This window comes from Triturus cristatus, chromosome 4_1 (assembly GCF_964204655.1).
Source record: "Triturus cristatus chromosome 4_1, aTriCri1.1, whole genome shotgun sequence".
NCBI lineage: Eukaryota > Metazoa > Chordata > Amphibia > Caudata > Salamandridae > Triturus > Triturus cristatus.
In genome coordinates, this window is record NC_140585.1 from 553292008 (window position 1) to 553308006 (window position 15999).

General features: G+C 47.8%; 1 protein-coding gene across 1 annotated transcript in view; it reads left to right on the forward strand.

Moving 5' to 3' along the window:
• The window catches only part of CDC123 (cell division cycle 123), a 424883-nt gene that overhangs the window by 303446 nt on the left and 105438 nt on the right, over positions 1-15999 (forward strand). The window lies entirely within an intron of this gene.

Genomic DNA, 15999 nt, shown 5'->3' on the forward strand with positions numbered 1-15999 from the left:
GAAAAAGCGCTTTGACGTCTGTCGGGGAAAGTAAATGCTGTATAAATGCAATTACAATACAATACAATTGTATCTACAGTCACAAAAGCAAAGCCACTCATTTATTCTTTTTTCTATCCGGGACCCCTAGTAAGAATTATAATTTTCACGCTGCTCGAGTTTCATTCACTAGAATTTTTCCTTTTATAGTATTTTCTGTTTTGTGATGTACGGCTTGTTTCTGCCTTGGTTCTGAACACGCCAAGGAAGTGAATTCAGCTATGATGTCACGTCATTTAGTTTAACTTAACATTCATACTCATACTGTGTTTTTTTATGAAGTTATATTATAGCTAATACAAAGGTGTTGGCATTCCAATATTTGATTACTTGTATGTGTGTGAAAAAATGTCTGGGGTACAATTATGTGTCAAAATCTTTTCTTTGAAAGATAAATAAGATTGCAGAGAGCAGTCTCATTATATGTGAAGAGGAGACTTATCTTGGAAAGAATGGGTGTTAAAAGCCCCCTAAGCCAATAATATACTGCTTGAGGAAAAAGGGTTTGTGGTGAAATAGATGGTAAAAATCCGCAGGGAAAAGAAAAGGTGCTGATACAGTGAATAATCTTATGTTACCACAACTTGTAAAGCGCAGCAGCTGCCCCAGCAAAGGGGCGTCCCGGCGCTGACAGCAGAGCAACTGACACGTGCGAGTGGAACAGATAATAGGACTACGTTGCAGGAAAAAGGTGAGTTTTAATGGCCTTCCTGAATTCTAGGTAGTTGTTGAGGCCACGGATATGAGCAGAAAGTACTTTCCAGAGGAGGGCTGCCCTACTGCGAAAGGAGCGGCCTCCAGCACGGACTCTCCGTGTCCTGGGAACCACCACCAGGTGTTGACCCTGTGAGCGAAGGTGTCGTGAGGGCACATATGGCGAGAGGAGGTTGGCCAGGATACAAGGGGTGGTAAATTTCAAGGCTTTGAAAGAGATGCATAGAGCCTTGAATTCAATTTGCCTGGCCACGGGCAGCCAGTGAAGACGACGGATGGCGTCGGACACCGGGCAGGACCTGCGCAAACCAACAAGGGCTCTTGCTGCTGCGTTCTGTGCCCTTTGTAGCCTCAGAATTTCAGCCTTATTGGACCGCAGATACAGAGAGCAGGCATAGTCCAATCTTTACTTTACAGACGCCTGAATGATGACCTGACGTGTGGGTGCATCAAAGAAACCCAATAAGGGTCTAAGCCCCCGCAGTAGTCCGAAGCAGGTCCCTGCCACCTTTTTGGTTTGAACTCGGAAGCTGAGGGACGAGTCCAGCCACACCCCCAGATTTTTCACAACCTGCTTGGGGGGAGGGGCACTACCAAGGCTTGCGGGCCACCAGAGTTCAATCCACTGACCATGGTCCTTCCCCACCAGCAATACCTCTGACTTGCTGGTGTTCACCTGGAGACAGTTGGTGGTCATCCACTCGGCGATTGCCACTGGGTCGCTGTGAAACTTAAGGGCGTCCCGCTCAGCGTCGTTCGAGAGCGCCACAACCAACTGTGTATCGTCGGAGTAGGAAACCATGGTCAGTCCTCTGCTCTTGGCCACTGCAGCCAGGGGTTGTATGTAAAGAATAAATAACAGGGGTCTGAGGGAGGAACCTTGTGGCACCCCTTGTTTGATGGGGTGTTCGCCTGAGGCATTCGGGGGGACTGATACCACGAACAACCTCTCATGAAGGAATGAGGTAAGCCACTCCAGGGCCGGCCCAATAATTCCCGCCTCCTCCAGGCGTCGCAGCAGTAAGGTATGGGACACTGTGTCAAACGCGGCACTTAGATCCAATAGAATCAGTGCCGACGTGCGTCCAGTGCTGACCAGAGATGTTCTGTCACAGCCAGGAGCGCGGACTCCGTGCTGTGACCTGGTCGGAAGCCATTCTGGGAGGGGTCCAGCATGTTGTTCATGGTCAGAAAGTCAGACAGGAGGGAGTTGACATATGCCTTCGTGATCTTTGCCGCCCAAGGGAGCAAGGAAATAGGGCGGTAGTTCTCTGGTTTAGCCGGGTCTAGAGAAGGTTTGTTTAGCAGGGGTATCACCTTGGCTTGTTTCCATGCCCTGGGCACAGTTGCCATGGCAAGGGACCCATTTATCACCTTGCCCAAAGAGGATATGATTGCAGGAAGCACTTTCCTAAATTGGTCTGGTTTTGGAGGGTCTGCAGGGGATCCTGACTTAAATTTACTGCACAATGCTAGCAACTGGTCTGCAGGGATTGGCGGAAAGGCATATAAGGTATTAGCCTTTTGACAACACTGTGCCACCTGCACATTACTATGTGCAGTCGGAAAGGACCTGTAGATGTTGTCCACCTTCCTAACAAAGAAGGTGGGAAGGTCCTCACACTGCTCATTGGACTTGATAGTCGGTCCAGCAGCGGTCTGCTGAGATTTAAGGCTAGAGAGATAATGGATGCTTAATCAATATTGGATGAGGTTGGTTTGTTGACGTTTTGAGAAAGCCTGTCTATAACAGACCCACATTGAATGTGTCTTACCGAAGCTATATGTGGACCTGAACATGAAAAGCTGAAAATACAAGCATTAGTTATGCCAGTGACAGAAAGGTATTTGAAGCCTCAGGTGGATTCAGGTATAAAAGACATTTAGAAGTAAGACGTTGAACTGATTTTTTTCAGATTTCATCCCCAGCACGAATGATTAAGACTGGATGGCTCCAAGTACTGTTGCATGAGGATGGTGTTAATGACCTGGATAGTGTTTTTTTAAAATTACTAACGGTCAGGACAAAATGACATGTTCAGGATGAAATAATGTTTTATTCTCTGCATATCCGTTTCAAGTACTGTCATGTCATTTTTGTTTTGCAGCCAATTCTCGCAATATGTATCCTAGGATGGTGTCAGCAAACAGTTGTTTTCTTAAACTGCTTGGATCTATCATCCTTGTTTGTAGGTGATTGCTAGGGGGTAAATGACAATATGCAGGACGTTAAGAAGTTACATATATACCAAGTAAACAAGTACCCTAGCTGCTTCAGTAGCACATATGCATGTAACATTAACTGCAGCATGATTGAATGAGAGTAAACTTTTTCTGTCTGCGATGACGTATTTTCTGTTGACAAGAGCGTGAAACTGAGCTGGTGCAAAGATTTGAAAAAATGCTTCCTTATTCTTCTGCACGCAGCTGTGGATAAATGCCAAGTTTAAATGGATTATCTGGAAATGGAGAAATGAATTCACTAAACGTGTTCAATTAACTTGTATTACCCGTTCCATCGTCTTATATCTGAAAATGGGAACAATGAATCCTCAATACGACATCTAAGATGGACCACCAGTTAATGGGCAGTGTTAATTTGTGTCAACATGGAATTAGCAGACACAGCTGGTAGTCTCTTCATTCCAGCATTTCCCATCTATCAATCTCACCACACAATTCTCCACTTGAACAACTTTCTTTGGAGTAGAAAAATTAGGATTCCCTCTCACATAGGTCTTAGTTAGGTTCCATGTCACCCACCTTCACACTCAACTTTAAATTTCCAACCTTTTCATATATATCTCTTGACCACTCTTCTGCTAGCAACCTACAGCACATATAAGTCCAAACAGTAAGCGTTTCTTTCCATCTACAATTTGGTCATTTTTGAACCAGGAAGCCTTCCTTTCAAAAACACAAAAGCTGAAACTTTGGTATTGGAAGTAGTGCGAGTTGCTCACAAGAGAATCTTCAACCCATGTACCCAATCCAAACTGCTGACTAAGGACAATGAAATGTTTTCTTCAATTACCTGTTGCACTGCTCCAAAACCTCATTGCTCCTGTGATGATATTAGGAAGTGGTGATATGCTTGATGCTTAGATCCTCAAGGAAATCCTCAGATTCTTTCAAACAAATTGATGACTGGATCTGGAACTTTCTCACTTTCTTCCAAAAACTCGTTAATTGTAGATGTGGTAATGCTATTAATCAAACCAATTTCTGACCATTAAGACTAATATTCATTAACTACTATGCTATACTTGAGCTCACCCCGCACGATGTTCAAGGGACCAATTAGGGGGGGCGTGGCCGGCTGCCGATGGAGACGGACGCGAGCTGAGGAGCTCCGATCGCCGTCTCCCCGTAAACCTTAATGCTGATCCCCTGCCACAATAAGGGGAGCTGAAAACTACCTTGCAGGACTCCGGATCATGCCTGCTCTTCATGGCGTAGCCCTGGACTGCTGATATCGGTGCACCTGGGAGTGACTTGGCACTCCCTGTCCGGACAGGCTCGCACGCAAGATGGTGACCGCGGCCTGAACGCTGCGGCTGCTTCTGCCCCTCAAGGCTGGCGAACGAGTGAGCTCAGGCGGAGGCATCCAAACTGATTGGTGACCACCTGTGGGTTAATGCGGAGGAGAGAAGGGGCCGAAGAGAACTATATTAGATGAACTGCCTGGAGGCGCTGACCCTCGGATGAGCATCAACGGAGTCGACAAAATGGCGCCCAAGCAAATGTCGAGGATGGCGGCCGTGTATCACGAACGCCCCGCACTGCCTCCTGGATTCCTAACGGGATCTTCCTGCCCCGTAGCACTCGTACAGAGCGCCTGAGAAGTAGCGCCGACTGTTGGGGGACTCCCGGGATTTGGTGACACTCCGCAGCTGCTCTGGGCGGCAGGGCCAGATCCATTGCGGAGGTCAGGCCCCGCTTGAGTAGCCGGCGCAGTCGTGACATCCCTGCTGCCAGATGTGGTTGTGCTTCTCCCCACTGAGGCCCCTGAGTTGCTGTGCGGTCGGATGCTGGCATGATCCTACGGGAGCGGTCCAAAAAAGAAGTGGTGGTGTGTGTCGGCCGGCAGCTTGAGCATTGCTGCAGATGGACGTGTGCTGCCTGAAACTGGTGCCCCTCAGGACTGCCTGACCTGCTATCCTGGAGGCCGTGCCTGCTGACTACCCGACCCGGGGACACATATCGGGGCATTGGTGCCCAAGGTAGGCCTGAGTTTAAATTACCGCAGCGTCTGCCTGGTGGTGGGGGCCACAGGGGTCGATCGGGCCTAGAGCCCCTGCTGGAGTGCGGCACGAAGGTGGCAGCATGACTTCTTTGGCTACATCTCAGCTGGGTGTAGCGGCTGAGGTGACTGCCCTGAGGTGGGGGCCAAGGGGGTCGGCCGGGCCTAGGGCCCTCACCTGGGTGTGGTGTGGAGGCTGGTGGAGCCGAAATGGAGGAGGGTCTCCAGACTATGGTGGTGATATTGGGCTTGCGGTGGGGGGCCACAGGGGTCGGTCGGGCCTAGGGGCCCCCACCTGCCCTCATCCTGGGGTTTGTGGTGCTCCTGGCGCATTGGGACCACTTTTAGTGGATATCGCCTCTGCACTGTGGTGGGAGATCATGGGGGTCGGCCGGATCTAGAGTCTCCCGCCTAACCGCGTTGTGGGGGCATTACATGGTCCAGATACTGTCGCGGCGGCCTTAGAGGATCAGCGGGGACTGCTCCACCACCCCCGCTGGCACACAAGCTGCTTCCTGTACCCCTCTTTGAAGCCCCCATTTGAAGTCTGGTGTGTTCTTTGTACCCGGGTTGGTGCATCCTTGGACACCGGGCCGGACTGTTGTCGGAGCCCACACCACATGTGGTGCTTTTGAGATGGGGAGAACCCAAAGGAAACTGGGTTTGCTGTCCTTAGTGTGGAAGCCCCTGGAACCCACTCTGAAGAGGAAGATGACTTACCTGAAGCCAGTGGAGACCCGGCCTCCCAGAAACCTACTTTGGCGGACATCATGCAGTCCATAACGGCCTCCAGAGAGCCGCTGGAAGGGAAGATTGATGCTATCGGCACAGACTTCAGCCTGCTCAAAGATGACCATTGCAAGCTTTAGGACAGAATGTCCAGCAATGAAAAAGAGTTGAATGGCCTGCCGGAATCTGTCCAAGTTATGAGCCGCTCCCTTGCTGTCCTGGAAACTAAGGTGAAGACTCTGGAAATGCGCGCAGAAGACAGCGATGGGAGGTCGCGTCGAAACGGCCGATGATCTCACGTGAGGGACATGGGATTTCATCCAAAGTGGAGATTTTCTCCGGCCTACCTTTATTGTGCCCCTGGGGTAGTGACAGTAAACTAATAGCTCCTTACATTGCCTTAAGGGGAACACCCAATTGAAAAAAGGGGCTTGGTGGTTAGTTCAACTACGGGGGTCGGCACTGTGGAGTACTTACCCTGGTCCTTATCGGGTGACCACCCCTTCCACTGTCACTGGATGATGGTTTTTGTTACTCTGGTTTGGACGGGGATTCTTTTTTGGATACCTGTTCAGGGGAGGGGGAGTTGGGGTCGTTATTATAGTTGGGGTTTTTTAATGGGGCCCAGGTGTGTCACGGGGGTAAAGATTTTTTTAAGGAATGTACGTATAGGCCACACCAGTGGGATCCCCATTAGGCCTGGCTTGTCTCTCATGGAATGTGCGGGGCATGCATTCTGTGGTTAGGCGCCATAAGATACACTCCTACGTGATCCGCAGAGGCATACAGATCGCATTAATCACATGCTAGCCAAGGAAGGGAAGGCGTTGCAATGCCGCTGGAGGGGTCAGGCTTATTATACCTTGTTCTCTGCCTTTGCGAGGGGTGTGCTGATATGGATAAGAGCAGGTGTCCCATTCCAATGCACGTCACAACTGACTGACCCAGAGGGCAGATATGTGGTGGTCTCCTGGAGGCTTGATGGTAGGAACCTTACCCTGGGTAGTATTTATTCCCCCCCAACTCTGACCAACCGGCCTTCTTCTCTCTTCTGTCAGGAAAACTGGCGACTATCCTCACAGGGTCGGTACTACTAGGGGGTGACTTTAGTTGTACATCTGATATTGCCCTTGACCGCTCCCACCCCCCACTCCCTAATGCACCTGCACACAAACTGGCGGACGCACGCCGTAACTGGCAACAGGAATGGGGCTCAATTGACACCTGGAGGGCGCACCACCCCTTGGCTCGAGACTACTCCTTCTTCTCGGCCCTCCGGGAATTACATGTCAGACTAGATGCCATACTGTGTTCACCTGATGTCCATGAAGGGATGGGCTGTAGCGAATATCTCACCAGGACACTGTCCGATCACAACCCTGTCCTGGTACAATTACAATTACAATGGTCACGCGTGCGCCCGAAAATTCCCACCTGCCATCTATGCCCGGAAACTATAGACGATTCAGCTTTCCGTGCTACAATTGGCACAGCTATCTCTAACTACTTCCAGGACAATGGGGGTACAGCCATGTCCTCCCTAGTGGAATGGGACGCCTGTAAAACAGTCCTTGGGGGGGAGGTGCATATCTGAGATGGTTGAAGTTAGGAAGGTTCTCCTCCAAGATATAAAGATGGATGACGAGCGCCTGCATGCCCTGGAAAAGGACAGACCCGAACAACCAGATAAACAGCAAGAGCTACTTGAGGCTAGGGAGGCAGTAGCCGCACTGGTAGAGCGCCTGCGATGCTTTGATTACAAAAACTACATAACTCGAGCACACTCGGAGAGGGATACATCGGGGGCCCTGCTGGCCTGGTTGGCCAACCCGGCTAGACGGGGGTCAGTCGTACTGGGGATCAGGGATCAGAATGGGTAGCCAGGTATAACCAACAAGGGATCAATGACATCATTTTGGAATGTTATAGAGAGCTTTATCGCAGTCAGATGTCCCCAACGGAGGAGGAACTGCAGGAGTTCACGCACGGGGTTTAGCTGCCTGCGCTGGACGAAGATACAGCACTCTCCCTAGGGTGCGAGATCGAAGTAAGGGAAGTGCGTAGTGCTATCAAGAGTATGGCCCGTAATAACACTCCAGGCTCTGATGGTCCCCGATGGAATTCTACCTTGCATATATTGACCTCTTGACTCCCATACTCGTACAATTATATAATGATGCCAAAAGACTTGGCAAACTCCCTGTCTCCACTAGGGAAGCGATCATCATCCTTCTGCTGAAACCGGTCAAGTAGGCATGGGATAAGACAGCGTACCGCCCCTTATTCATGCTTAATCTCGACTATAAAATACTGGAAGCGACCACCTACTGTGGACAGGCTGCCGCAATATTTGCAGTGGACATAGAAAAAGCTTTCGACAGTCTGGAGTGGGCTTTTCTATTTCATGTGATGCAGAAAATGGGGCTAGGGCCTGGCTTTGTGAGTTGTACGGCTCTTTTATAAACTGACTCCACCGTCAGAATTAAAACTGGGGGGCTAATCTCCGATGCTTGTAGGGTGGGACGGGGCACGCGGCAGGGCTGCCCCCTCTCCCTATTATTATTTTCGCTGGTGATGGTGCCAGATCAGGGCGGGCTTACCGGGTCCTTGTTTTAAATGGACAGGTTCAACTTATTGCATTATATGCTGACGACCTTTTGCTTTTCATCGCTGACTCGGGACCTGAACTCTTGAGGGCGAAAAATCTGCTCCACACTCTTAGCAGAGTAGCAGGATTAAAGGTGAACTGGTCGAAATCATGTTTGTTCCCTGCATGTGGGAATAGAGTAGGCCCGCAGCGTACAGAAGGGGTGAACTGGGAGGACAGATGCCTTCCCTACCTGGGCACGCTTATTTACCACAAACAGGAGGACATTCTTGAGGGTAATATTGGGAAGGCCATCAGAGGGACAAAAGCCAACTTCAAATTCGGGGGATCCCTGCCACTGTCCGTAGCGGGGGGTGTGGCCCTTCTAAAAATGGTATCTCTCCCAAGACTCTTATATTAATTTGGGACCATTCCGGTGTAGATTCCGGCAGAATATTTCAAGCAACTTCGCTCAATGGTCACAGCCTTCCTTTGGGGCAAGGGTAGACGAAGGGTGGCGCTAGGTACACTCATGAGACCTAGAGCAGAGGGTGGCCTGGCGGTTCCAGACTACGAGACCTATTATTTGGCAGCACAATTCCAAGGAATATGAAGTGGGTAGCGAGGGCTGTTCAGGGAGTTGAGGGGTGCAGGGAAGATCTCGGGCCCCTGGTTTTGCTGTCCCGTATTGTGCTGCAGCTCACCTTGGAATTCGCCACGGCACGAAAATGCTGGCACAGATACTTGTGTAGAGCCTCTATTAAATGCCTGTACACGCCGAAAATACCACTGGTCATGTGCAGGGCCTTACCACACGGTGGCAATTGGCAGAGAATGGACACTTGGTGGAGCAAGAGCTGACTACTATAGGGGACCTATATAAAGAGGGTACCATGATCCCGTTTAATGACCTGCAAACCTGTTTTGATCTGCCTGGGGGTGATTTCCTGCACTACACGGCCCTCACTGCGGCTATCAGGAAGCACTGGGGTAGAGGATTTACAGAACCACCAACTTCCATGTGCTGCCAATATGTAGTGATGGCAGCAGGTACTTTTAAAGCAGTGACGTGCCTCTATAGGCGCATGACGCTGGAATCCTTACTCCCATTGTCCGTCTTGAAGCTTAAATGAGAAGCTGATATAGGGGGAACATCCCGGATAAGGCGTTCGGAGAATCAGTGGAGAGAGCCTGGAAGAGCACGAGGAATGCAAGATTTCAATTGGTACATTTCCATATTTTACATAGAGCATACCTTACCCCAGCAAAACTACACACATATTTCCCGGACCACTCAGCAGCATGCCTGAGATGAAACGCAGAAAGTGCAGATTTTAAACACATGTTATGGGGGTGCCCGTTTTTAGACATTACTGGGAGGAGGTAACAACAACGTTATCAGACCTCACTGATAAGAGAGCTGGAGCCAACCATGGCTCATTGTATTTTGCACTGGTTCGCCCACACGTCCAAGAACAAATTACTAGCAAATTCATAGACCTGGGTCTGCTCCTGGCCAAGCGGACCATCACCGTCCAGTGGAAGGCGAAACAGGGCCTTAGTATAGCTAAATGGAAAGCAGAATTCCTAAAGTGGGCCGAATGTGAGGGTGTAATTAGGTTACAAATAGCAAAGCGAACCGAGAGTGAAAATGCCCTAGAACGGGTGAGAGCCTGGGAAGCGCTTGTTGTGGCACTTAAATCCCCCGAAGCGGAGGAAGATGACGCAGCTATAGACTAATGTCTACACAGCTCTAAGACCACTTTGATCTGTAGCCTAATGTTTAGTAATAGTGCTTCCCACGCGCACCAGGTGACATTCATAGGCAGCAGCCCCCTCTACGACTTAGTCGCCCCACAGAGATAGTTGTCCCATTTTTTTTATTACAGATTGCATGTAAGTGACACGCCTATGAAGGGTGGGGGGTTGGTAGGGGATGGAAAGTTTCACTGGTTGCAAATATTTGTTGTGGTGATCGTATGCAATGCCCAAGCAGTTGATATGGACATCGTTTGGTGCTCCAATTATGCCATAGATAACCTGCATTGCACTGTGACCTTAATCCCTATTTGGGGTATGTAACCGAAACCCCCCTTGTTATTTCGGATGTACGAAAATGAATAAAAATTGTGTAAAAAAAAAAAAAGGGGGGCAATTATATTAGTAGTAAATTTGGACCGCTCCTTTTCTGGATCTGGGACAGCACCTTAGGAACTTGGCATAGTGACCTGCAACTCATCATTCACTGCACAAGACATGCATGGCTTCACAAATTGCACCACCGATTTATACAAACCTGGGCACCATAACAGTTCCCTAATCCTCCTCTTCATAGCTTGCATGCCAATAAGCCCTTCATGTGCTAGTTCTACAACTTTGTGTCTTGAGAACACTGGTACAACTAGAGCAGGGGTTCAACCTTTTCAATAACAAGAGCTACTTATGTACAGTGAAAATCATCACGAGCCACTAATATGATCAGTGTTGTACTAGTGATCACATCATACAAGATTACATTAGTGACCACCCATACAAGATTAACAGCAGTGATCACCCCAGTGTATCAGGCAGGGTCGATATCAGTAATGAAGAAAGGCTTTATCAGTTTAGAATGCCTCTACGCGGGTAATACAAAACAGCCACAGCTGTAGTGCACTAAGCTTGTTTGTAATAGGTCACCATAACAAAGAAGGATTTAGCATGTAAATATCAGCTTTAAATATAACATAGCATAGCATGTATTTGTATCATATACATTAACCCGAAGGGTATCTTGGAGCTGAAATAACAATGTTATTCAACACGAATTTCAACAATTCAGCTTGACAGTCCTGAAAAGACACATTTTCATCTTGAAAATGCACTTTTCATTTTTGTTATACATATGCCATGCAAACAGTAGGCTTGGCTGCATGCAGGAGAGCTGCTTACAGGTAGCTGGAGAGCTACCAGTAGCTCATGAGCTACTTGTTGGAGAAGCCTGTGTTACTAGAGCAGTCAGTCTTCTAAAGAAACCCTTAACCACAGAATATTCTGATGAAATGTGCCTGAAAACATTAACAAGAAATCATAAATCTTTGAATTAGGCAAACTCTTACTCACTTTTTCTATGACTTTTCCCATACTTTCTCTGATTCTGATATTGCATCCTTGGTAACACAGGTTATATTGTTAAACTTCACTTCTTCCTCATTACGACTATTACCATCCACCAAGTTAGACTCGAGGCAGCCTAGATAGAAAGTAGGTGTAATTTGTTTTTTTACTGCAGGAATGTATTTGGTGTGATAAAAATATTATTACAAGCTGTCATAGGCATAGCTTTACCACCTCCCTTAGTTGCAAACACATTGACCAGTGGCTTCTGGTCTACATGAATAGTAAATTCAGACCCCCACAGGTAATGATAAAAATAGTTGATCCCCCCCCTCCCAACAAGCTAGTGCTTCTTGTTTATCAATGAAATAGGATGGCTCTGCAGCTTGCAAACTACGACTCACAAAGCACAGGCTAAGCACCTTCAATGCGATGCCAATAACTGTCATACCTCCCCAAAAAGATTACAATCCTAATAAAGAATATAAAATGAACATTTTGAAAACTTGACCAAATTAAGTTGAGCCGCAGGCACCCGAGATTTCTTCCACAAGATCAATGCTTAGTGAATCCAGAACGGATTCTGTCTCTGCAGATGATGACTCCGCGATCAACCTATTCAAAAGCTCCAAGGAACAGACATGATCCTAGTTATCAACCGATGCTGAGGAAGTAGCCTGGTGACCTGCATCCGTGTTATTGGAGCCAGAGTTCGGTTATCCTGGTGCTGAAGCACCCATCTCCCCCAAGGGAGTGGCTTGTACCATGCATCTTGAAGCAGCCGCAGGTTCATGGGACAACTCCGGAAAAGGGTCGTTATCGGACTCATAAACAGGTTCATGTCCACAGGACCAGACCATTGCTTAGCCAAGCAGATATCCAATTCCCATTCGAAGGGCCACCACAGGCAATGAAATACTAAGGGCCTCATTACGATGTCGCTCAGAAAGCATTCTGACCGACTCTGTGTCGGAATGGTTTCCGGCTGACTCGGGTTCAGGGAGGCCGACCGACTGATTACGATGTTTCTGAACACTGTTGGGTTGGACTCCCATTGACTTCATTGGGAGTCTGTGTTCCAACCAACAACACAGCTTCCTTAGAACAAGCATTTACAATGCAATGGTCTCGGCAATATTATAGGTAGAGCTATTGGTATTGCTCATTATTTTTTTTATTATTTTTGTATCCCTAAATAAATGGCATTGTCATTTCTATTGGCATTAGGTTTTTTTTGCATATGTGATACCTATTGCATTAGCAGAGAGAGAGTGAGGTAGTGAGATAGATAGAGAGAGAGAGTGAGGTATTGAAATAGAGAGTGAGGTAGTGCGAGAGAGTGAGGTAGATAGAGAGTGAGGTAGTGAGATAGAGAGTGAGGTAGTGAGAGAGTGAGGTAGTGAGAGAGTGAGGTAGTGAGGGAGAGGGATGTTGAGAGGTAGTGATATATAAGCATAGAGTGATGTTGTGATGTAGTGAGAGAGAGAGAGGTAGTGAAAGTGAGTTAGTGAGATAGAAGTAGTGAGGTAGTGAGATAGAGAGTGATTGAGGTAGTGAGTGAGAGAGTGAAGTTGTGAGGTTGTGAGCTAGAGAGTGAGGTAGTGATGTTTTGAGAGAGAGAAGTTGTGAGGTAGTGAGATAGAGTGGAGTAGTGAGGTAGAGAGAGTTATGTAGTGAGAAAGAGTGAGGTAGTGAAACAGTGAGGTTGTGAGGAAGTGAGATTGTCGGTGGTTGAGATAAGTAATGACTGGCTGATACTGGCCTTCATTCTTGAGGGGTCCGTTGGTGGCTGGATTGTAGCCCACATAGGGAGCTGTGATGTAACAGGGCTTCAGAGACAGGTTTTGAAAGTAAAGTAGTGTCACTTCTCGTGAATATATCATGATGTTCACGGGACACAACTGACTCATCTCATAAAATAGTTAACTATGGTAGGATATTGTTAGCATGGTCTTTAAGACTTCCGTACTTGAATTGGGACAGCTACAGGAACTTCTCTGCACAATGAAGTAGTACTGGCGGATCTCAAAAGGACTCGTGTGTGTCAGATGAGAGGGACTGGCCTGTATCAGCTGTAATTGAACACTTTCTGTCGGACAGTGTACGCACGCCTATGGATCATTTGAATACTTTTCATGGGACAGCCGCTGCAATTCTCAGCTTTTTTCTAATAGTTTTAAGGGACTGTGCAGATTTTTATCAGCAGGTATCAAATGAACTCTACAGTGGTGGCGCTTCTTTACAGGATTCCTGTTGTGTGATGGCACTGGCACTTATCAAATGAAATCGTGGCACATCTCAAAAGTATTCTGTTACTTTTAAAGTGACATCACTGCCACACTACTCGGCGCTGGCACTTCTCAGCAAAATCCAAACACTTTTCATGGGACAGCCGTACCACACTGCTAAACATGACACTACTCAGCAAGATTCTAGCACTTACAATGGGACAGTAGTATCATGCTGCTCAGCAGTGACACTTCTTAGCAAGATTCTAACACTTTTAATGGGCCAGCAGTAACACACTGCTCAGCATGGCATTTCTCGGCAAGATTCTAACACATTCGATGGGCCAACAGTACCACACTGCTCAGCACTGGCACTTCTCAGCAAGATTCTAAAACTTTTGACGGGACAGCACTACCACACTGGCACTTCTCACCAAAATTCTAACCGTTTTAATTGAACAGCGCTATCACACTGCTCAGCACTGGCACTTCTCAGCAAGATTCTAACACTTTTAATGGGAATTCAGTATCACACTGCTCTGCACTTGCACTTCTCAGCAACAGTTTAACACTGTTCATGGGCCTGCAGTACCACACTGCTCAGCACTGGCACTTCTCAGCAAGATTCTAACACTTTTCATGGGCCAGCAGTACCACGCTGCTCAGCACTGACACTTCTCAGCAAGCTTCTAATTATTTTAAAGTGACAGGAATCGATACTCTCCACAGGATTATAATGTTTTCAGTGAGCCAGTACTCACTCGAAATTCTGTGCTCTGTTGCAGTATTTGTCAAAGTTAGTGTGCTGGCACAACTGAGCAAGATGCGAGAACCTTTAAAAGCCTTATCCACAGGATGGCTTTGATTTCACAGGGTAGAGGCGGCACTTCTGGCAGGGGCTCCAGACAAGTTGTAAAGCGGTATCAGCGACCCTGTAAAAGTCCAGAGCATTGAATTTGCCTTCTCAAAAACTGTGGGCCTGAGAAGCACGGGTTCCAATCCCGCAGGGCACATCCAGCCATTTCTCCTTCGCAGGTATACAAGTCCCTTCCAGGATGCTGTCTCCATCAGTGCTCTTTGGTAGATTTGACATGTTCTTGTTGGTGCCTCACAGGCCGGCCTGCTTCCAGGGCTTACAGAAATGTTGATGTTTGTTGTGGACACTATATGACTGGCAGTACATCAGGGCAGACGAGAAGGAGAACATGTGCAAAATGGGCGTTAAGGAACATGGTTTGAAAAGGGCAGCTTCTCACACTGGACAGTATGAGTGCAGCCTGGATAAAGTCAGCGACTAGGTAGGCCTCTAGGTTTGGGGGTAACCGACAAGAGGGTATGAGAAGAACAGAGTGATGGTGTTTTCCAATCGTCACTTCAAGGGACTTTTTGGCTAATCTCCCTGCCTACACCACTTCAGGCTGATGTGTTTCCCTAAACAGTGTGATATTTTTAGACATTTCCTGTGTTTACGCGAGCTGCAAACACACCTCAAATTGCACTAAACATCTACATCACCACACCCAGAGGCCTCTCCGTCAGTGGCTGTAATGGCGAGCTTTGGAAGTCTTAGCTATTCCGAAGAGAAGGCAAGTAACGCACTAGCTAACACGGGCCTCGGTAGACACCATGCCAAGGCCTGTTCGATGAACTGTTTCATGCAGTGGTGAGAACGCTTCCTTCCAATAATGTTTAAATTCCTGAAGAACCGTACACAGACATGCAAGGCCCGCATCTGCCAAGTGGGTCCATCTCACGTGTGGCATGCTCGACCAATCCTAGCTTCCAGCAAAGAGCCCGTGCCATTATGGGAGCAGAAGGCAAATACATATTTTAGTAAGAGTGCAATGAGAAATCCTCTGATGTACACTGGTAGCAGAGGCATGGCCGGCTAGCTGTGTGACACATGAAATTAGGTTACATGGCAGCTAACATATTTTTCACCTAAAGTGTCCCGGCTTTCTGTTTGAACAAAGCCTGTAATTTTTTCTTGTGGGAATTTAACTAATGTAATCCCTTATCCCCGGCCCAGAAACTTTTGAATGCTTAGAAAAAGATCCACCCCCGTGCATTTGCAGATCCGCGCACGTTTTGTGGGGACAAATTGAAACAAAGATTTTTACTTCTGATCAAGAGACACCAGCCTGGGCTCAGTTCTGGGAAAGTCTCTGTGAGTCCGCCTCCTTTATATATAAGTCTCAGAACAAGATGGCGCGCTTCTCCTCCACCCCTAGATGCCCTGGGTATAAAGATTCCGTGTCCGACCAAACACTTCCATTGAAAAGAATCACATTATTTCTGCTGGATTCAACGCTAAGGATTCCAAATGGCGTGTCACTCTTTCCAAGTGGGGAGCACCTTTACAG